Source organism: Lithobates pipiens, unplaced genomic scaffold, assembly GCF_037356315.1.
Source record: "Lithobates pipiens isolate NorthernLeopardFrog02 unplaced genomic scaffold, aLitPip1_a1.2 Scaffold_18, whole genome shotgun sequence".
NCBI classification, from domain to species: Eukaryota; Metazoa; Chordata; class Amphibia; order Anura; family Ranidae; genus Lithobates; species Lithobates pipiens.
In genome coordinates, this window is record NW_027507758.1 from 575,008,122 (window position 1) to 575,028,449 (window position 20,328).

At 43.3% G+C, this 20,328-nt stretch overlaps 22 non-coding genes across 22 annotated transcripts; all 22 read left to right on the top strand.

Moving 5' to 3' along the window:
• Window positions 1–175: 175 nt before the first annotated feature.
• Window positions 176–258, top strand: TRNAL-UAA (transfer RNA leucine (anticodon UAA)). Its single transcript has one exon. It is a non-coding gene; the product is annotated as a tRNA-Leu (tRNA).
• Window positions 259–1,567: 1,309 nt separating this feature from the next.
• TRNAL-UAA (transfer RNA leucine (anticodon UAA)) lies at window positions 1,568–1,650 on the top strand. Its single transcript has one exon. It is a non-coding gene; the product is annotated as a tRNA-Leu (tRNA).
• Window positions 1,651–2,263: 613 nt separating this feature from the next.
• On the top strand, window positions 2,264–2,346 carry TRNAL-UAA (transfer RNA leucine (anticodon UAA)). The gene has a single exon. It is a non-coding gene; the product is annotated as a tRNA-Leu (tRNA).
• Window positions 2,347–2,959: 613 nt separating this feature from the next.
• TRNAL-UAA (transfer RNA leucine (anticodon UAA)) lies at window positions 2,960–3,042 on the top strand. The gene has a single exon. It is a non-coding gene; the product is annotated as a tRNA-Leu (tRNA).
• A 613-nt stretch (window positions 3,043–3,655) lies between these two features.
• On the top strand, window positions 3,656–3,738 carry TRNAL-UAA (transfer RNA leucine (anticodon UAA)). The gene has a single exon. It is a non-coding gene; the product is annotated as a tRNA-Leu (tRNA).
• Window positions 3,739–4,351: 613 nt separating this feature from the next.
• TRNAL-UAA (transfer RNA leucine (anticodon UAA)) lies at window positions 4,352–4,434 on the top strand. Its single transcript has one exon. It is a non-coding gene; the product is annotated as a tRNA-Leu (tRNA).
• Window positions 4,435–5,047: 613 nt separating this feature from the next.
• TRNAL-UAA (transfer RNA leucine (anticodon UAA)) lies at window positions 5,048–5,130 on the top strand. The gene has a single exon. It is a non-coding gene; the product is annotated as a tRNA-Leu (tRNA).
• A 613-nt stretch (window positions 5,131–5,743) lies between these two features.
• Window positions 5,744–5,826, top strand: TRNAL-UAA (transfer RNA leucine (anticodon UAA)). Its single transcript has one exon. It is a non-coding gene; the product is annotated as a tRNA-Leu (tRNA).
• Window positions 5,827–6,124: 298 nt separating this feature from the next.
• Window positions 6,125–6,207, top strand: TRNAL-UAA (transfer RNA leucine (anticodon UAA)). Its single transcript has one exon. It is a non-coding gene; the product is annotated as a tRNA-Leu (tRNA).
• Window positions 6,208–6,800: 593 nt separating this feature from the next.
• TRNAL-UAA (transfer RNA leucine (anticodon UAA)) lies at window positions 6,801–6,883 on the top strand. The gene has a single exon. It is a non-coding gene; the product is annotated as a tRNA-Leu (tRNA).
• Window positions 6,884–7,496: 613 nt separating this feature from the next.
• Window positions 7,497–7,579, top strand: TRNAL-UAA (transfer RNA leucine (anticodon UAA)). The gene has a single exon. It is a non-coding gene; the product is annotated as a tRNA-Leu (tRNA).
• A 613-nt stretch (window positions 7,580–8,192) lies between these two features.
• On the top strand, window positions 8,193–8,275 carry TRNAL-UAA (transfer RNA leucine (anticodon UAA)). Its single transcript has one exon. It is a non-coding gene; the product is annotated as a tRNA-Leu (tRNA).
• Window positions 8,276–8,887: 612 nt separating this feature from the next.
• On the top strand, window positions 8,888–8,970 carry TRNAL-UAA (transfer RNA leucine (anticodon UAA)). Its single transcript has one exon. It is a non-coding gene; the product is annotated as a tRNA-Leu (tRNA).
• A 298-nt stretch (window positions 8,971–9,268) lies between these two features.
• Window positions 9,269–9,351, top strand: TRNAL-UAA (transfer RNA leucine (anticodon UAA)). Its single transcript has one exon. It is a non-coding gene; the product is annotated as a tRNA-Leu (tRNA).
• A 593-nt stretch (window positions 9,352–9,944) lies between these two features.
• On the top strand, window positions 9,945–10,027 carry TRNAL-UAA (transfer RNA leucine (anticodon UAA)). The gene has a single exon. It is a non-coding gene; the product is annotated as a tRNA-Leu (tRNA).
• Window positions 10,028–10,640: 613 nt separating this feature from the next.
• On the top strand, window positions 10,641–10,723 carry TRNAL-UAA (transfer RNA leucine (anticodon UAA)). The gene has a single exon. It is a non-coding gene; the product is annotated as a tRNA-Leu (tRNA).
• A 613-nt stretch (window positions 10,724–11,336) lies between these two features.
• Window positions 11,337–11,419, top strand: TRNAL-UAA (transfer RNA leucine (anticodon UAA)). The gene has a single exon. It is a non-coding gene; the product is annotated as a tRNA-Leu (tRNA).
• A 298-nt stretch (window positions 11,420–11,717) lies between these two features.
• Window positions 11,718–11,800, top strand: TRNAL-UAA (transfer RNA leucine (anticodon UAA)). The gene has a single exon. It is a non-coding gene; the product is annotated as a tRNA-Leu (tRNA).
• Window positions 11,801–12,393: 593 nt separating this feature from the next.
• Window positions 12,394–12,476, top strand: TRNAL-UAA (transfer RNA leucine (anticodon UAA)). Its single transcript has one exon. It is a non-coding gene; the product is annotated as a tRNA-Leu (tRNA).
• A 613-nt stretch (window positions 12,477–13,089) lies between these two features.
• Window positions 13,090–13,172, top strand: TRNAL-UAA (transfer RNA leucine (anticodon UAA)). Its single transcript has one exon. It is a non-coding gene; the product is annotated as a tRNA-Leu (tRNA).
• Window positions 13,173–13,785: 613 nt separating this feature from the next.
• TRNAL-UAA (transfer RNA leucine (anticodon UAA)) lies at window positions 13,786–13,868 on the top strand. Its single transcript has one exon. It is a non-coding gene; the product is annotated as a tRNA-Leu (tRNA).
• Window positions 13,869–14,480: 612 nt separating this feature from the next.
• TRNAL-UAA (transfer RNA leucine (anticodon UAA)) lies at window positions 14,481–14,563 on the top strand. Its single transcript has one exon. It is a non-coding gene; the product is annotated as a tRNA-Leu (tRNA).
• The last annotated feature ends 5,765 nt before the right edge of the window (window positions 14,564–20,328 follow it).

The window sequence follows — 20,328 nt, forward strand, 5'->3', positions numbered from 1 at the left end:
GAAAGAAAAACTCTCTTTGTAATCCCATCAAGAAAAATAAAACACTCCTCAGAGCAAATCCCTTTTGTGAATGTAGAATCACCTGAGACAGTTAATGGCACTCCTGAATTGGCAAGATCAACTGTGAAAATCAGCACTCCTTTCACGGATCTCGGATATGGTTTATCCCACGAGTACCAGGATGGCCGAGTGGTTAAGGCGTTGGACTTAAGATCCAATGGATGAATATGCACGTGGGTTCGAACCCCACTCCTGGTAAACATTTATAGTGATTGCAGCAATTGAAGGCCCTCTTAAAATATATGTATGAAAACAACACCTCATAAAATTAAAATCTAGGCTACCAACAAATACACCTGGTCAAAGCAAGAAGTCACCATCATCTGCTTAAAGTAATATCACCATATTTGTACACATTTGAGCTTAGAAGGTCAAAAAACTATAGCAAAACCCTGTTACTTGGTATCACCAAGATTTCTTTCCAGCGCTAAGAAGGGCCACTTTGTACACATTAAAAAAATAGCAAAAGTTTGGAGCCTAACTATGTTCTCTCCCAGAAATTCAGTATGGGAGATAGATAAAGGGGATATAAAAATACAGTCCCTACTCATCACTCCTTTCTTGTCAGTGGTAAATAGCTGACAGCAACCGTCATTAGGGCTCAATGTCTATGTTGGAATTTTGTAATTCCATGGAGAAAGATAAACTCTCTTTGTAATCCCATCAAGAAAAATAAAACACTCCTCAGAGCAAATCCCTTTTGTGAATGTAGACTCACCTGAGACAGTTAACGGCACTCCTGAATTGGCAAGATCAACTGTGAAAATCAGCACTCCTTTCACGGTTCTCGGATATGGTTTATCCCACCAGTACCAGGATGGACGAGTGATTAAGGCGTTGTACTTAAGATCCAATGGATGAATATCCACGTGGGTTCGAACCCCACTCCTGATAAACATTTATAGTGATTGCAGCAATTGAAGGCCCTCTTACAATATATGTTTGAAAAAAACACCACATAAGATTAAAATCTAGGCCACCAACAAATACACCTGGTCAAAGCAAGAAGTCACCATCATCTGCTTAAAGTAATATCACCATATTTGTACACATTTGAGCTTAGAAGGTCAAAAAACTATAGCAAAACCCTGCTACTTGGTATCACCAAGATTTCCTTCCAGTGCTAAGAAGGGCCACTTTGTACACATTAAAAAAATAGCAAAAGTTTGGAGCCTAACTATGTTCTCTCCCAGAAATTCAGTATGGGAGATAGATAAAGGGGATATAAAAATACAGTCCCTACTCATCACTCCTTTCTTGTCAGTGGTAAATAGCAGACAGCAACCGTCATTAGGGCTCAATGTCTATGTTGGAATTTTGTAATTCCATGGAGAAAGAAAAACTCTCTTTGTAATCCCATCAAGAAAAATAAAACACTCCTCAGAGCAAATCCCTTTTGTGAATGTAGAATCACCTGAGACAGTTAATGGCACTCCTGAATTGGCAAGATCAACTGTGAAAATCAGCACTCCTTTCACGGTTCTCGGATATGGTTTATCCCACGAGTACCAGGATGGCCGAGTGGTTAAGGCGTTGGACTTAAGATCCAATGGATGAATATCCACGTGGGTTCGAACCCCACTCCTGGTAAACATTTATAGTGATTGCAGCAATTGAAGGCCCTCTTAAAATATATGTTTGAAAACAACACCTCATAAAATTAAAATCTAGGCTACCAACAAATACACCTGGTCAAAGCAAGAAGTCACCATCATCTGCTTAAAGTAATATCACCATATTTGTACACATTTGAGCTTAGAAGGTCAAAAAACTATAGCAAAACCCTGTTACTTGGTATCACCAAGATTTCTTTCCAGCGCTAAGAAGGGCCACTTTGTACACATTAAAAAAATAGCAAAAGTTTGGAGCCTAACTATGTTCTCTCCCAGAAATTCAGTATGGGAGATAGATAAAGGGGATATAAAAATACAGTCCCTACTCATCACTCCTTTCTTGTCAGTGGTAAATAGCTGACAGCAACCGTCATTAGGGCTCAATGTCTATGTTGGAATTTTGTAATTCCATGGAGAAAGATAAACTCTCTTTGTAATCCCATCAAGAAAAATAAAACACTCCTCAGAGCAAATCCCTTTTGTGAATGTAGACTCACCTGAGACAGTTAACGGCACTCCTGAATTGGCAAGATCAACTGTGAAAATCAGCACTCCTTTCACGGTTCTCGGATATGGTTTATCCCACCAGTACCAGGATGGCCGAGTGGTTAAGGCGTTGGACTTAAGATCCAATGGATGAATATCCACGTGGGTTCGAACCCCACTCCTGGTAAACATTTATAGTGATTGCAGCAATTGAAGGCCCTCTTAAAATATATGTTTGAAAACAACACCTCATAAAATTAAAATCTAGGCTACCAACAAATACACCTGGTCAAAGCAAGAAGTCACCATCATCTGCTTAAAGTAATATCACCATATTTGTACACATTTGAGCTTAGAAGGTCAAAAAACTATAGCAAAACCCTGTTACTTGGTATCACCAAGATTTCTTTCCAGCGCTAAGAAGGGCCACTTTGTACACATTAAAAAAATAGCAAAAGTTTGGAGCCTAACTATGTTCTCTCCCAGAAATTCAGTATGGGAGATAGATAAAGGGGATATAAAAATACAGTCCCTACTCATCACTCCTTTCTTGTCAGTGGTAAATAGCTGACAGCAACCGTCATTAGGGCTCAATGTCTATGTTGGAATTTTGTAATTCCATGGAGAAAGAAAAACTCTCTTTGTAATCCCATCAAGAAAAATAAAACACTCCTCAGAGCAAATCCCTTTTGTGAATGTAGAATCACCTGAGACAGTTAATGGCACTCCTGAATTGGCAAGATCAACTGTGAAAATCAGCACTCCTTTCACGGTTCTCGGATATGGTTTATCCCATGAGTACCAGGATGGCCGAGTGGTTAAGGCGTTGGACTTAAGATCCAATGGATGAATATCCACGTGGGTTCGAACCCCACTCCTGGTAAACATTTATAGTGATTGCAGCAATTGAAGGCCCTCTTAAAATATATGTTTGAAAACAACACCTCATAAAATTAAAATCTAGGCTACCAACAAATACACCTGGTCAAAGCAAGAAGTCACCATCATCTGCTTAAAGTAATATCACCATATTTGTACACATTTGAGCTTAGAAGGTCAAAAAACTATAGCAAAACCCTGTTACTTGGTATCACCAAGATTTCTTTCCAGCGCTAAGAAGGGCCACTTTGTACACATTAAAAAAATAGCAAAAGTTTGGAGCCTAACTATGTTCTCTCCCAGAAATTCAGTATGGGAGATAGATAAAGGGGATATAAAAATACAGTCCCTACTCATCACTCCTTTCTTGTCAGTGGTAAATAGCTGACAGCAAACGTCATTAGGGCTCAATGTCTATGTTGGAATTTTGTAATTCCATGGAGAAAGATAAACTCTCTTTGTAATCCCATCAAGAAAAATAAAACACTCCTCAGAGCAATTCCCTTTTGTGAATGTAGACTCACCTGAGACAGTTAACGGCACTCCTGAATTGGCAAGATCAACTGTGAAAATCAGCACTCCTTTCACGGTTCTCGGATATGGTTTATCCCACCAGTACCAGGATGGCCGAGTGGTTAAGGCGTTGGACTTAAGATCCAATGGATGAATATCCACGTGGGTTCGAACCCCACTCCTGGTAAACATTTATAGTGATTGCAGCAATTGAAGGCCCTCTTACAATATATGTTTGAAAAAAACACCACATAAGATTAAAATCTAGGCTACCAACAAATACACCTGGTCAAAGCAAGAAGTCACCATCATCTGCTTAAAGTAATATCACCATATTTGTACACATTTGAGCTTAGAAGGTCAAAAAACGATAGCAAAACCCTGTTACTTGGTATCACCAAGATTTCCTTCCAGTGCTAAGAAGGGCCACTTTGTACACATTAAAAAAATAGCAAAAGTTTGGAGCCTAACTATGTTCTCTCCCAGAAATTCAGTATGGGAGATAGATAAAGGGGATATAAAAATACAGTCCCTACTCATCACTCCTTTCTTGTCAGTGGTAAATAGCAGGCAGCAACCGTCATTAGGGCTCAATGTCTATGTTGGAATTTTGTAATTCCATGGAGAAAGAAAAACTCTCTTTGTAATCCCATCAAGAAAAATAAAACACTCCTCAGAGCAAATCCCTTTTGTGAATGTAGAATCACCTGAGACAGTTAATGGCACTCCTGAATTGGCAAGATCAACTGTGAAAATCAGCACTCCTTTCACGGTTCTCGGATATGGTTTATCCCACCAGTACCAGGATGGCCGAGTGGTTAAGGCGTTGGACTTAAGTTCCAATGGATGAATATCCATGTGGGTTCGAACCCCACTCCTGGTAAACATTTATAGTGATTGCAGCAATTGAAGGCTCTCTTACAATATATGTTTGAAAAAAACACCTCATAAGATTAAAATCTAGGCTACCAACAAATACACCTGGTCAAAGCAAGAAGTCACCATCATCTGCTTAAAGTAATATCACCATATTTGTACACATTTGAGCTTAGAAGGTCAAAAAACTATAGCAAAACCCTGTTACTTGGTATCACCAAGATTTCTTTCCAGCGCTAAGAAGGGCCACTTTGTACACATTAAAAAAATAGCAAAAGTTTGGAGCCTAACTATGTTCTCTCCCAGAAATTCAGTATGGGAGATAGATAAAGGGGATATAAAAATACAGTCCCTACTCATCACTCCTTTCTTGTCAGTGGTAAATAGCTGACAGCAACCGTCATTAGGGCTCAATGTCTATGTTGGAATTTTGTAATTCCATGGAGAAAGATAAACTCTCTTTGTAATCCCATCAAGAAAAATAAAACACTCCTCAGAGCAAATCCCTTTTGTGAATGTAGACTCACCTGAGACAGTTAACGGCACTCCTGAATTGGCAAGATCAACTGTGAAAATCAGCACTCCTTTCACGGTTCTCGGATATGGTTTATCCCACCAGTACCAGGATGGCCGAGTGGTTAAGGCGTTGGACTTAAGATCCAATGGATGAATATCCACGTGGGTTCGAACCCCACTCCTGGTAAACATTTATAGTGATTGCAGCAATTGAAGGCCCTCTTACAATATATGTTTGAAAAAAAACACCACATAAGATTAAAATCTAGGCTACCAACGAATACACCTGGTCAAAGCAAGAAGTCACCATCATCTGCTTAAAGTAATATCACCATATTTGTACACATTTGAGCTTAGAAGGAAAAAAAACTATAGCAAAACCCTGTTACTTGGTATCACCAAGGTTTCCTTCCAGTGCTAAGAAGGGCCACTTTGTACACATTAAAAAATAGCAAAAGTTCGGAGCCTAACTATGTTCTCTCCCAGAAATTCAGTATGGGAGATAGATAAAGGGGATATAAAAATACAGTCCCTACTCATCACTCCTTTCTCGTCAGTGGTAAATAGCTGACAGCAACCGTCATTAGGGCTCAAAGTCTATGTTGGAATTTTGTAATTCCATGGAGAAAGATAAACTCTCTTTGTAATCCCATCAAGAAAAATAAAACACTCCTCAGAGCAAATCCCTTTTGTGAATGTAGACTCACCTGAGACAGTTAACGGCACTCCTGAATTGGCAAGATCAACTGTGAAAATCAGCACTCCTTTCACGGTTCTCGGATATGGTTTATCCCACCAGTACCAGGATGGCCGAGTGGTTAAGGCGTTGGACTTAAGATCCAATGGATGAATATCCACGTGGGTTCGAACCCCACTCCTGGTAAACATTTATAGTGATTGCAGCAATTGAAGGCCCTCTTACAATATATGTTTGAAAAAAACACCACATAAGATTAAAATCTAGGCTACCAACAAATACACCTGGTCAAAGCAAGAAGTCACCATCATCTGCTTAAAGTAATATCAACATATTTGTACACATTTGAGCTTAGAAGGTCAAAAAACGATAGCAAAACCCTGTTCTTTCCAGCGCTAAGAAGGACCACTTTGTACACATTAAAAAAATAGCAAAAGTTTGGAGCCTAATTATGTTCTCTCCCAGAATGCTTTATCCCACCAGTACCAGGATGGCCGAGTGGTTAAGGCGTTGGACTTAAGATCCAATGGATGAATATCCACGTGGGTTCGAACCCCACTCCTGGTAAACATTTATAGTGATTGCAGCAATTGAAGGCCCTCTTACAATATATGTTTGAAAAAAACACCACATAAGATTAAAATCTAGGCTACCAACAAATACACCTGGTCAAAGCAAGAAGTCACCATCATCTGCTTAAAGTAATATCAACATATTTGTACACATTTGAGCTTAGAAGGTCAAAAAACGATAGCAAAACCCTGTTCTTTCCAGCGCTAAGAAGGGCCACTTTGTACACATTAAAAAAATAGCAAAAGTTTGGAGCCTAACTATGTTCTCTCCCAGAAATTCAGTATGGGAGATAGATAAAGAGGATATAAAAATACAGTCCCTACTCATCACTCCTTTCTTGTCAGTGGTAAATAGCTGACAGCAACCGTCATTAGGGCTCAAAGTCTATGTTGGAATTTTGTAATTCCATGGAGAAAGATAAACTCTCTTTGTAATCCCATCAAGAAAAATAAAACACTCCTCAGAGCAAATCCCTTTTGTGAATGTAGACTCACCTGAGACAGTTAACGGCACTCCTGAATTGGCAAGATCAACTGTGAAAATCAGCACTCCTTTCACGGTTCTCGGATATGGTTTATCCCACCAGTACCAGGATGGCCGAGTGGTTAAGGTGTTGGACTTAAGATCCAATGGATGAATATCCACGTGGGTTCGAACCCCACTCCTGGTAAACATTTATAGTGATTGCAGCAATTGAAGGCCCTCTTACAATATATGTTTGAAAAAAACACCACATAAGATTAAAATCTAGGCTACCAACAAATACACCTGGTCAAAGCAAGAAGTCACCATCATCTGCTTAAAGTAATATCACCATATTTGTACACATTTGAGCTTAGAAGGTCAAAAAACTATAGCAAAACCCTGTTACTTGGTATCACCAAGATTTCTTTCCAGCGCTAAGAAGGGCCACTTTGTACACATTAAAAAAATAGCAAAAGTTTGGAGCCTAACTATGTTCTCTCCCAGAAATTCAGTATGGGAGATAGATAAAGAGGATATAAAAATACAGTCCCTACTCATCACTCCTTTCTTGTCAGTGGTAAATAGCTGACAGCAACCGTCATTAGGGCTCAAAGTCTATGTTGGAATTTTGTAATTCCATGGAGAAAGATAAACTCTCTTTGTAATCCCATCAAGAAAAATAAAACACTCCTCAGAGCAAATCCCTTTTGTGAATGTAGACTCACCTGAGACAGTTAACGGCACTCCTGAATTGGCAAGATCAACTGTGAAAATCAGCACTCCTTTCACGGTTCTCGGATATGGTTTATCCCACCAGTACCAGGATGGCCGAGTGGTTAAGGTGTTGGACTTAAGATCCAATGGATGAATATCCACGTGGGTTCGAACCCCACTCCTGGTAAACATTTATAGTGATTGCAGCAATTGAAGGCCCTCTTACAATATATGTTTGAAAAAAACACCACATAAGATTAAAATCTAGGCTACCAACAAATACACCTGGTCAAAGCAAGAAGTCACCATCATCTGCTTAAAGTAATATCACCATATTTGTACACATTTGAGCTTAGAAGGTCAAAAAACTATAGCAAAACCCTGTTACTTGGTATCACCAAGATTTCTTTCCAGCGCTAAGAAGGGCCACTTTGTACACATTAAAAAAATAGCAAAAGTTTGGAGCCTAACTATGTTCTCTCCCAGAAATTCAGTATGGGAGATAGATAAAGGGGATATAAAAATACAGTCCCTACTCATCACTCCTTTCTTGTCAGTGGTAAATAGCTGACAGCAACCGTCATTAGGGCTCAATGTCTATGTTGGAATTTTGTAATTCCATGGAGAAAGATAAACTCTCTTTGTAATCCCATCAAGAAAAATAAAACACTCCTCAGAGCAAATCCCTTTTGTGAATGTAGACTCACCTGAGACAGTTAACGGCACTCCTGAATTGGCAAGATCAACTGTGAAAATCAGCACTCCTTTCACGGTTCTCGGATATGGTTTATCCCACGAGTACCAGGATGGCCGAGTGGTTAAGGCGTTGGACTTAAGATCCAATGGATGAATATCCACGTGGGTTCGAACCCCACTCCTGGTAAACATTTATAGTGATTGCAGCAATTGAAGGCCCTCTTACAATATATGTTTGAAAAAAACACCACATAAGATTAAAATCTAGGCTACCAACGAATACACCTGGTCAAAGCAAGAAGTCACCATCATCTGCTTAAAGTAATATCACCATATTTGTACACATTTGAGCTTAGAAGGAAAAAAAACTATAGCAAAACCCTGTTACTTGGTATCACCAAGGTTTCCTTCCAGTGCTAAGAAGGGCCACTTTGTACACATTAAAAAATAGCAAAAGTTCGGAGCCTAACTATGTTCTCTCCCAGAAATTCAGTATGGGAGATAGATAAAGGGGATATAAAAATACAGTCCCTACTCATCACTCCTTTCTCGTCAGTGGTAAATAGCTGACAGCAACCGTCATTAGGGCTCAAAGTCTATGTTGGAATTTTGTAATTCCATGGAGAAAGATAAACTCTCTTTGTAATCCCATCAAGAAAAATAAAACACTCCTCAGAGCAAATCCCTTTTGTGAATGTAGACTCACCTGAGACAGTTAACGGCACTCCTGAATTGGCAAGATCAACTGTGAAAATCAGCACTCCTTTCACGGTTCTCGGATATGGTTTATCCCACCAGTACCAGGATGGCCGAGTGGTTAAGGCGTTGGACTTAAGATCCAATGGATGAATATCCACGTGGGTTCGAACCCCACTCCTGGTAAACATTTATAGTGATTGCAGCAATTGAAGGCCCTCTTACAATATATGTTTGAAAAAAACACCACATAAGATTAAAATCTAGGCTACCAACAAATACACCTGGTCAAAGCAAGAAGTCACCATCATCTGCTTAAAGTAATATCAACATATTTGTACACATTTGAGCTTAGAAGGTCAAAAAACGATAGCAAAACCCTGTTCTTTCCAGCACTAAGAAGGACCACTTTGTACACATTAAAAAAATAGCAAAAGTTTGGAGCCTAATTATGTTCTCTCCCAGAATGGTTTATCCCACCAGTACCAGGATGGCCGAGTGGTTAAGGCGTTGGACTTAAGATCCAATGGATGAATATCCACGTGGGTTCGAACCCCACTCCTGGTAAACATTTATAGTGATTGCAGCAATTGAAGGCCCTCTTACAATATATGTTTGAAAAAAACACCACATAAGATTAAAATCTAGGCTACCAACAAATACACCTGGTCAAAGCAAGAAGTCACCATCATCTGCTTAAAGTAATATCAACATATTTGTACACATTTGAGCTTAGAAGGTCAAAAAACGATAGCAAAACCCTGTTCTTTCCAGCGCTAAGAAGGGCCACTTTGTACACATTAAAAAAATAGCAAAAGTTTGGAGCCTAACTATGTTCTCTCCCAGAAATTCAGTATGGGAGATAGATAAAGAGGATATAAAAATACAGTCCCTACTCATCACTCCTTTCTTGTCAGTGGTAAATAGCTGACAGCAACCGTCATTAGGGCTCAAAGTCTATGTTGGAATTTTGTAATTCCATGGAGAAAGATAAACTCTCTTTGTAATCCCATCAAGAAAAATAAAACACTCCTCAGAGCAAATCCCTTTTGTGAATGTAGACTCACCTGAGACAGTTAACGGCACTCCTGAATTGGCAAGATCAACTGTGAAAATCAGCACTCCTTTCACGGTTCTCGGATATGGTTTATCCCACCAGTACCAGGATGGCCGAGTGGTTAAGGTGTTGGACTTAAGATCCAATGGATGAATATCCACGTGGGTTCGAACCCCACTCCTGGTAAACATTTATAGTGATTGCAGCAATTGAAGGCCCTCTTACAATATATGTTTGAAAAAAACACCACATAAGATTAAAATCTAGGCTACCAACAAATACACCTGGTCAAAGCAAGAAGTCACCATCATCTGCTTAAAGTAATATCACCATATTTGTACACATTTGAGCTTAGAAGGTCAAAAAACTATAGCAAAACCCTGTTACTTGGTATCACCAAGATTTCTTTCCAGCGCTAAGAAGGGCCACTTTGTACACATTAAAAAAATAGCAAAAGTTTGGAGCCTAACTATGTTCTCTCCCAGAAATTCAGTATGGGAGATAGATAAAGGGGATATAAAAATACAGTCCCTACTCATCACTCCTTTCTTGTCAGTGGTAAATAGCTGACAGCAACCGTCATTAGGGCTCAAAGTCTATGTTGGAATTTTGTAATTCCATGGAGAAAGATAAACTCTCTTTGTAATCCCATCAAGAAAAATAAAACACTCCTCAGAGCAAATCCCTTTTGTGAATGTAGACTCACCTGAGACAGTTAACGGCACTCCTGAATTGGCAAGATCAACTGTGAAAATCAGCACTCCTTTCACGGTTCTCGGATATGGTTTATCCCACCAGTACCAGGATGGCCGAGTGGTTAAGGCGTTGGACTTAAGATCCAATGGATGAATATCCACGTGGGTTCGAACCCCACTCCTGGTAAACATTTATAGTGATTGCAGCAATTGAAGGCCCTCTTACAATATATGTTTGAAAAAAACACCACATAAGATTAAAATCTAGGCTACCAACAAATACACCTGGTCAAAGCAAGAAGTCACCATCATCTGCTTAAAGTAATATCACCATATTTGTACACATTTGAGCTTAGAAGGTCAAAAAAACTATAGCAAAACCCTGTTACTTGGTATCACCAAGATTTCTTTCCAGTGCTAAGAAGGGCCACTTTGTACACATTAAAAAATAGCAAAAGTTCGGAGCCTAACTATGTTCTCTCCCAGAAATTCAGTATGGGAGATAGATAAAGGGGATATAAAAATACAGTCCCTACTCATCACTCCTTTCTCGTCAGTGGTAAATAGCTGACAGCAACCGTCATTAGGGCTCAAAGTCTATGTTGGAATTTTGTAATTCCATGGAGAAAGATAAACTCTCTTTGTAATCCCATCAAGAAAAATAAAACACTCCTCAGAGCAAATCCCTTTTGTGAATGTAGACTCACCTGAGACAGTTAACGGCACTCCTGAATTGGCAAGATCAACTGTGAAAATCAGCACTCCTTTCACGGTTCTCGGATATGGTTTATCCCACCAGTACCAGGATGGCCGAGTGGTTAAGGCGTTGGACATAAGATCCAATGGATGAATATCCACGTGGGTTCGAACCCCACTCCTGGTAAACATTTATAGTGATTGCAGCAATTGAAGGCCCTCTTACAATATATGTTTGAAAAAAACACCACATAAGATTAAAATCTAGGCTACCAACAAATACACCTGGTCAAAGCAAGAAGTCACCATCATCTGCTTAAAGTAATATCAACATATTTGTACACATTTGAGCTTAGAAGGTCAAAAAACGATAGCAAAACCCTGTTCTTTCCAGCACTAAGAAGGACCACTTTGTACACATTAAAAAAATAGCAAAAGTTTGGAGCCTAATTATGTTCTCTCCCAGAATGGTTTATCCCACCAGTACCAGGATGGCCGAGTGGTTAAGGCGTTGGACTTAAGATCCAATGGATGAATATCCACGTGGGTTCGAACCCCACTCCTGGTAAACATTTATAGTGATTGCAGCAATTGAAGGCCCTCTTACAATATATGTTTGAAAAAAACACCACATAAGATTAAAATCTAGGCTACCAACAAATACACCTGGTCAAAGCAAGAAGTCACCATCATCTGCTTAAAGTAATATCAACATATTTGTACACATTTGAGCTTAGAAGGTCAAAAAACGATAGCAAAACCCTGTTCTTTCCAGCGCTAAGAAGGGCCACTTTGTACACATTAAAAAAATAGCAAAAGTTTGGAGCCTAACTATGTTCTCTCCCAGAAATTCAGTATGGGAGATAGATAAAGAGGATATAAAAATACAGTCCCTACTCATCACTCCTTTCTTGTCAGTGGTAAATAGCTGACAGCAACCGTCATTAGGGCTCAAAGTCTATGTTGGAATTTTGTAATTCCATGGAGAAAGATAAACTCTCTTTGTAATCCCATCAAGAAAAATAAAACACTCCTCAGAGCAAATCCCTTTTGTGAATGTAGACTCACCTGAGACAGTTAACGGCACTCCTGAATTGGCAAGATCAACTGTGAAAATCAGCACTCCTTTCACGGTTCTCGGATATGGTTTATCCCACCAGTACCAGGATGGCCGAGTGGTTAAGGTGTTGGACTTAAGATCCAATGGATGAATATCCACGTGGGTTCGAACCCCACTCCTGGTAAACATTTATAGTGATTGCAGCAATTGAAGGCCCTCTTACAATATATGTTTGAAAAAAACACCACATAAGATTAAAATCTAGGCTACCAACAAATACACCTGGTCAAAGCAAGAAGTCACCATCATCTGCTTAAAGTAATATCACCATATTTGTACACATTTGAGCTTAGAAGGTCAAAAAACTATAGCAAAACCCTGTTACTTGGTATCACCAAGATTTCTTTCCAGCGCTAAGAAGGGCCACTTTGTACACATTAAAAAAATAGCAAAAGTTTGGAGCCTAACTATGTTCTCTCCCAGAAATTCAGTATGGGAGATAGATAAAGGGGATATAAAAATACAGTCCCTACTCATCACTCCTTTCTTGTCAGTGGTAAATAGCTGACAGCAACCGTCATTAGGGCTCAAAGTCTATGTTGGAATTTTGTAATTCCATGGAGAAAGATAAACTCTCTTTGTAATCCCATCAAGAAAAATAAAACACTCCTCAGAGCAAATCCCTTTTGTGAATGTAGACTCACCTGAGACAGTTAACGGCACTCCTGAATTGGCAAGATCAACTGTGAAAATCAGCACTCCTTTCACGGTTCTCGGATATGGTTTATCCCACCAGTACCAGGATGGCCGAGTGGTTAAGGCGTTGGACTTAAGATCCAATGGATGAATATCCACGTGGGTTCGAACCCCACTCCTGGTAAACATTTATAGTGATTGCAGCAATTGAAGGCCCTCTTACAATATATGTTTGAAAAAAACACCACATAAGATTAAAATCTAGGCTACCAACAAATACACCTGGTCAAAGCAAGAAGTCACCATCATCTGCTTAAAGTAATATCACCATATTTGTACACATTTGAGCTTAGAAGGTCAAAAAAACTATAGCAAAACCCTGTTACTTGGTATCACCAAGATTTCTTTCCAGTGCTAAGAAGGGCCACTTTGTACACATTAAAAAATAGCAAAAGTTCGGAGCCTAACTATGTTCTCTCCCAGAAATTCAGTATGGGAGATAGATAAAGGGGATATAAAAATACAGTCCCTACTCATCACTCATTTCTCGTCAGTGGTAAATAGCTGACAGCAACCGTCATTAGGGCTCAAAGTCTATGTTGGAATTTCTTAATTCCATGGAGAAAGATAAACTCTCTTTGTAATCCCATCAAGAAAAATAAAACACTCCTCAGAGCAAATCCCTTTTGTGAATGTAGACTCACCTGAGACAGTTAACGGCACTCCTGAATTGGCAAGATCAACTGTGAAAATCAGCACTCCTTTCACGGTTCTCGGATATGGTTTATCCCACCAGTACCAGGATGGCCGAGTGGTTAAGGCGTTGGACTTAAGATCCAATGGATGAATATCCACGTGGGTTCGAACCCCACTCCTGGTAAACATTTATAGTGATTGCAGCAATTGAAGGCCCTCTTACAATATATGTTTGAAAAAAACACCACATAAGATTAAAATCTAGGCTACCAACAAATACACCTGGTCAAAGCAAGAAGTCACCATCATCTGCTTAAAGTAATATCACCATATTTGTACACATTTGAGCTTAGAAGGTCAAAAAACTATAGCAAAACCCTGTTACTTGGTATCACCAAGATTTCTTTCCAGTGCTAAGAAGGGCCACTTTGTACACATTAAAAAATAGCAAAAGTTCGGAGCCTAACTATGTTCTCTCCCAGAAATTCAGTATGGGAGATAGATAAAGGGGATATAAAAATACAGTCCCTACTCATCACTCCTTTCTCGTCAGTGGTAAATAGCTGACAGCAACCGTCATTAGGGCTCAAAGTCTATGTTGGAATTTTGTAATTCCATGGAGAAAGATAAACTCTCTTTGTAATCCCATCAAGAAAAATAAAACACTCCTCAGAGCAAATCCCTTTTGTGAATGTAGACTCACCTGAGACAGTTAACGGCACTCCTGAATTGGCAAGATCAACTGTGAAAATCAGCACTCCTTTCACGGTTCTCGGATATGGTTAATCCCACCAGTACCAGGATGGCCGAGTGGTTAAGGCATTGGACTTAAGATCCAATGGATGAATATCCACGTGGGTTCGAACCCCACTCCTGATAAACATTTATAGTGATTGCAGCAATTGAAGGCCCTCTTACAATATATGTTTGAAAAAAACACCACATAAGATTAAAATCTAGGCCACCGGTAGGAACGCTCTAGTAGGAGGGAGGGGTTACGAGGAGGCTGAGAAGGAGAAGGCGTGCGGCGTGCGGAAGAGGAATGCAGAGCGGGAATATGCCGGAGGGTGAGAGGCTCCGGCTATGAATGACACCGCCGTAAATTGCCGCTCCGGAATCTGCCTATCCACCTGTCGGAGATAACAGCTGACACCGCTCTCCTCTCTGCCGCCCCCCCTATCTCTCTGGAATAGTGATGGACGAACTTCCGACGGGACGTTTCGCGAACGCGAAACGCGAACGGGCACAAACGTTCGCGAAAACGACCGTTCGCCGCGGGCTCCATTGACTTCAATGGGAGGCGAATTTCGCAAACCTTTAGGTCGAATTTGCGGCCACGGGGTAATTATTAGGGGGTAGCACGTAGTCCCACCACCTGGACAATAGCATAATACATGTATGAGGTGAATTTGGGATCGATAACTACAAGCATTTTTTTTTTATTTGGGAAATTGTTCTGACAATTCAGGACTATGGAGCTAATGAAGGCAATGGAGGAGAGGGAAGGTCAGGGACCAGGGTAGGCAAACAAGAGGGTGCAGGAGATACAGAGCACTGACAGCAGCACCGTAATACAGAGCACTGACATCAGCACCGTGACATACAGCGCTGACAGCAGCTCCGTGACATACAGCGCTGACAGCAGCTCCGTGACATACAGCGCTGACAGCAGCTCCGTGACATACAGCGCTGACAGCAGCTCCGTGACATACAGCGCTGACAGCAGCTCCGTGACATACAGCGCTGACAGCAGCACCGTGACATACAGCGCTGACAGCAGCTCCGTGACATACAGCGCTGACAGCAGCTCCGTGACATACAGCGCTGACAGCAGCTCCGTGACATACAGCACTGACAGCAGCTCCGTGACATACAGCGCTGACAGCAGCTCCGTGACATACAGCGCTGACAGCAGCACCGTGACATACAGCGCTGACAGCAGCTCCGTGACATACAGCGCTGACAGCAGCTCCGTGACATACAGCGCTGACAGCAGCTCCGTGACATACAGCACTGACAGCAGCTCCGTGACATACAGCGCTGACAGCAGCTCCGTGACATACAGCGCTGACAGCAGCACCGTGACATACAGCGCTGACAGCAGCTCCGTGACATACAGCGCTGACAGCAGCTCCGTGACATACAGCGCTGACAGCAGCTCCGTGACATACAGCGCTGACAGCAGCTCCGTGACATACAGCGCTGACAGCAGCTCCGTGACATACAGCGCTGACAGCAGCTCCGTGACATACAGCGCTGACAGCAGCTCCGTGACATACAGCGCTGACAGCAGCACCGTAAGCAGCCCCAGGAGGAAGTCAGCACAGCACAGGGATGGTGTGATCCCCTCATAATAAGAACCCCCAGGAGGAAGTCAGCACAGCACAGGGATGGTGGGAGCCCCTCATAATAAGAACACCCAGGAGGAAGTCAGCACAGCACAGGGATGGTGGGAACCCCTCATAATAAGCAGCCCCAGTAGAAATATGACACCGCTCAACCTCTTCAAAGAGGAGGGTAGGGGCATATAGTACGGTGTGCTTTTTTGGGTCAGGGAAGTGAGCCAAATGAATTAAGAAGGTCTGTGTGCTTGATTCCAAAAATTGTTTATAGACATATACATGGTCTACTGATCACATGTGTTGAATTCCTCCGAGATCCATGCCTCATTCATTTTTAGAAATGTGAGGTAGTTAACACTGTGGTGAGCTAGGCGAGTACGCTTATCGGTCACAATCCCCCCTGCTGCGCTGAACGTCCTTTCGGACAGGACACTGGATGAGGGGCAAGCCAACAGTTCGATTGCAAATTGGGCAAGCTCTGGCCAGAGGTCAAGCCTGCCCACCCAGTAGTCTAGGGGTTCATCACTCCTCAGAGCGTCCACATCGGCCGTTAACCCAATGTAGTCGGACACCTGACGGTCTAGGCGTTCCCTGATGCTGGATCCGGATGACACCTGTCGATGGGTCGGCTGAAAGAATGACCTCATATCCGAAGTCACCAACACATCTTCAAACCGGCCTCTTCTTGCAGGCGCTGTTGGATTGGTACCCGCAAATCCTTCTCTGGGAGTGGGAATTGCTCCTCTGCCAGCGCACGCAAAAGCAGAATGCAGCATTTCTCGAAGCAAGGCCTGGAAGTGCTGCATTCTGACAGCCCTCTGCGACGGCGGTAACATTTCCGCCATTTTGTGTTTGTACCGGGGGTCTAAGTACGTTGCCACCCAGTACTGGTCCTTGACCCTCATGCTTTTTATACGGGGGTCCCTATTAAAACACTGGAGCATGAAGGCCCCCATTTGCACTAAAGTGGAAGCGGTGTGGTGGCCTGGCTCCTGCTCATCATCCAGGATAATGTCGTCCTCTTCATTCTCCTCTCCCCATCCTCGCACAACAGGGATCCCAGAAAGGTTTAAAGCATGCTCTTCTTGCTCCTGCTCATCCGCCCCGGCACCATCCTCCTCTGACTCCTCATCAGACTCCTGTTGTTGACTTGTCTCAGATAGAGTAGCCCCCCCTGGGAATTCATCCAGCATTGCGACTTCCTCATCTTCCCGCTCCTGCTCCTCCACAGCCTGATCAATGACACGACGCAATGCACGCTCCAGAAAGAAGGCATAAGGTACCATGTCACTGATGGCGCCATGGCTGCGACTGACCAGTTTGGTGATCTCCTCAAATGGCCGCAGAAGTCTGCATGTGTCGCGCATGAGCAGCCACTGGCGCGGTGAAAAAAAACCCAGCTCCCCAGAACCGTTTCTTTCGCAGAGTTCATACAGGTAGACGTTAACTGCACGTTTCTGCTGGAGCAGCCTATCAAGCATATAGAAGGTTGAGTTCCATCGCGTCGGGCAATCGCAAATAAGACGTCTGACCGGCAGATGGTGTCGCCGCTGAATGTCAGCAAGGCGAGCCATGGCCGTGTAAGATCTTCTGAAATGGGCCGAGATTTTCCTTGCCTGCCGCAAGATGTCCTGGACCCCAGGGTATTTGACAAGGAATCGCTGCACGACCAAGTTTAAGACGTGTGCCATGCACGGCACGTGCGTGATTTTGCCCTGTTTCAATGCGCTAAGCAGATTGGCACCGTTGTCACACACCACTTTACCAACTGTCAAATTGAGCGGTGTTAGCCACTCATCTGCCTGTGAACGCAAAGCTGAAAGGAGTGCCGGGCCAGTGTGGCTCTTTGCTTCCAGGCACAACAGACGCAGCACGGCATGGCAACGTCTCACCTGGCATGTGGAATAGGTTCTGGGGAGCTTGGGCGGTGCAGTGGAAGAGACGCTAGCAGCGGAAAAGGAGGAGGCAGCTGAGGAGGAGAGGGAGGAGGATGGAGTAGGAGGAGGAGAAGAAGAGTCAGGCCTGCATGCAATCCGTGGCGGTAAAACCAAATCTACACGGGTGCCACGGGTTACATGCTTGACGGCCGTCAGAAGGTTCACCCAGTGGGCAGTAAAACTGATATACCTTCCCTGCCCGTGTTTGCTAGACCACGTGTCTGTGGTCAGATGTATCTTGGCACCGACACTGTGTGCCAGAGATACATTCACTTGCCGCTGAACATGGCCATATAGCTCTGGGATGCCCTTCTCTGAGAAATACTTCCTTCCTGGGACCTTCCATTGTGGTGTTCCAATGGCCACAAATTTGCGAAAGGCCTCCGAGTCCACCAGTTTATATGGCAGTAGTTGGCGGGCTATGAGTTCTGACAAGCCAGCCGCCAACCGTTGGGCAAGAGGGTTATCCGGCGTCATCATTTTTTTACGCTCAAACATTAGGCCCACGGAAGCCTGCCTTTTTGCAGAAAAATGTGAGCTTGGCGTGATGGAAGGTGGAGTGGAGGACAATTGTGAGGAGAGAGGAGAAGGAGAAGTAGAAGACGAGGCTGGACGGTGAGAGCCTGCAGTGTGGCTTTGTGTGTTCCGTTGCTCCCACTGGGCTCGGTGATGGCTGCTCATGTGCCTTCTTAAGGCGGTCGTCCCTAGGTGAGTATTGGGCTTACCGCGACTAACGCGTTGACTGCAAAGATTGCAGATGGCAACGCTATTGTCAGCAGCGGACACGTTAAAAAAAGCCCACACTGCGGAGCCATGTGCCGGTGTCCTGGGAGCGCCAGATGTGACCGTACATGGTCGATGACTCGCTCCTGATACATTTGCAGTCTGCTTTGTCCCTGCTGTGCAATGTAAGTCATTGCTGCTTCTCCTCCCTATCTGCTGGTCCATATCTCCCTCTGAACTCCCCTCCTCTTCCTCTCTTGTGGGCACCCACGTGACATCACTAGACACGTCATCATCAACGTCACCTTCCCCACCGCTATAAGTAGAGTAGGCAGCAACACCGGGGACCAACCTCCTCCTTGGGCTGATCTGGGTACTGGCGTCAGACTGCTGAGTAGCGCTTGTTGCTACCTCCTCTTCCTGATCCAATACCAAGAGTGGCTGCGCATCAGAAATGTCCTCTTGATATGGATCGGAAAATAATTCCAGTGACTCAAGCGGAAGGTATGTGGTGGTGGTGGTGGTGGTCGTGTTGTTGGTGGTAGTGTCTTTGGGGGTGCACATAGCAGAGAGTGAAGAAGAGGGTGCAGATCGAGAGGATGAGGAGGGTGCAGAAGAGTAAGGCTGAGCGAGCCACTCAACCAAGTCTGGTGCATCCTTTAAAGTAATTGAACGCACCTTCTGCAACTTCCCACTTTGGCTCAAGCCTGTTGCTCCTGCCCTACCCCTACCACCCCTGCGGAAGGGCCTGCCTCTTCCTCTGCATGTCATTTTTTAAATGACCCTGTGACAAAACTCTTAGTCCCTATACCGCTGAAGGACTGCTGCAGTATAGGTGAGCGGTCAGCAGTGGTGCACGTCAACCCTATCTATTGTGGACCTATAGCGGTCCTTACAGAACAGCAGACTGTACCGCACTCAAGCCTATGTACCGTAGCACCCTATACCAAGTTACCAGTCCTTATAAGAACTTTTGTGGACCAAGCAGGTTGTGTATTAGTGTTTAGCAGACTGTACGTCAGTCCCTATACCGCTGAAGGACTGCTGCAGTATAGGGCAGCGGTCAGCAGTGGTGCACGTCAACCCTATCTATTGTGGACCTATAGCGGTCCTTACAGAACAGCAGACTGTACCGCACTCAAGCCTATGTACCGTAGCACCCTATACCAAGTTACCAGTCCTTATAAGAACTTTTGTGGACCAAGCAGGTTGTGTATTAGTGTTTAGCAGACTGTACGTCAGTCCCTATACCGCTGAAGGACTGCTGCAGTATAGGGCAGCGGTCAGCAGTGGTGCACGTCAACCCTATCTATTGTGGACCGATAGCGGTCCTTACAGAACAGCAGACTGTACCGCACTCAAGCCTATGTACCGTAGCACCCTATACCAAGTTACCAGTCCTTATAAAAACTTTTGTGGACCAAGCAGGTTGTGTGTTAGTGATTAGCAGACTGTACGTCAGTCCCTATACCAATGAAGGACTGCTGCAGTATAGGGCAGCGGTCAGCAGTAGTGCACGGCAACCCTATGTATTGTGGACCGATAGCGGTCCTTACAGAACAGCAGACTGTAACGCACTCAGGCCTATGTACCGTAGCACCCTATACCAAGTTACCAGTCCTTATAAGAACTTTTGTGGACC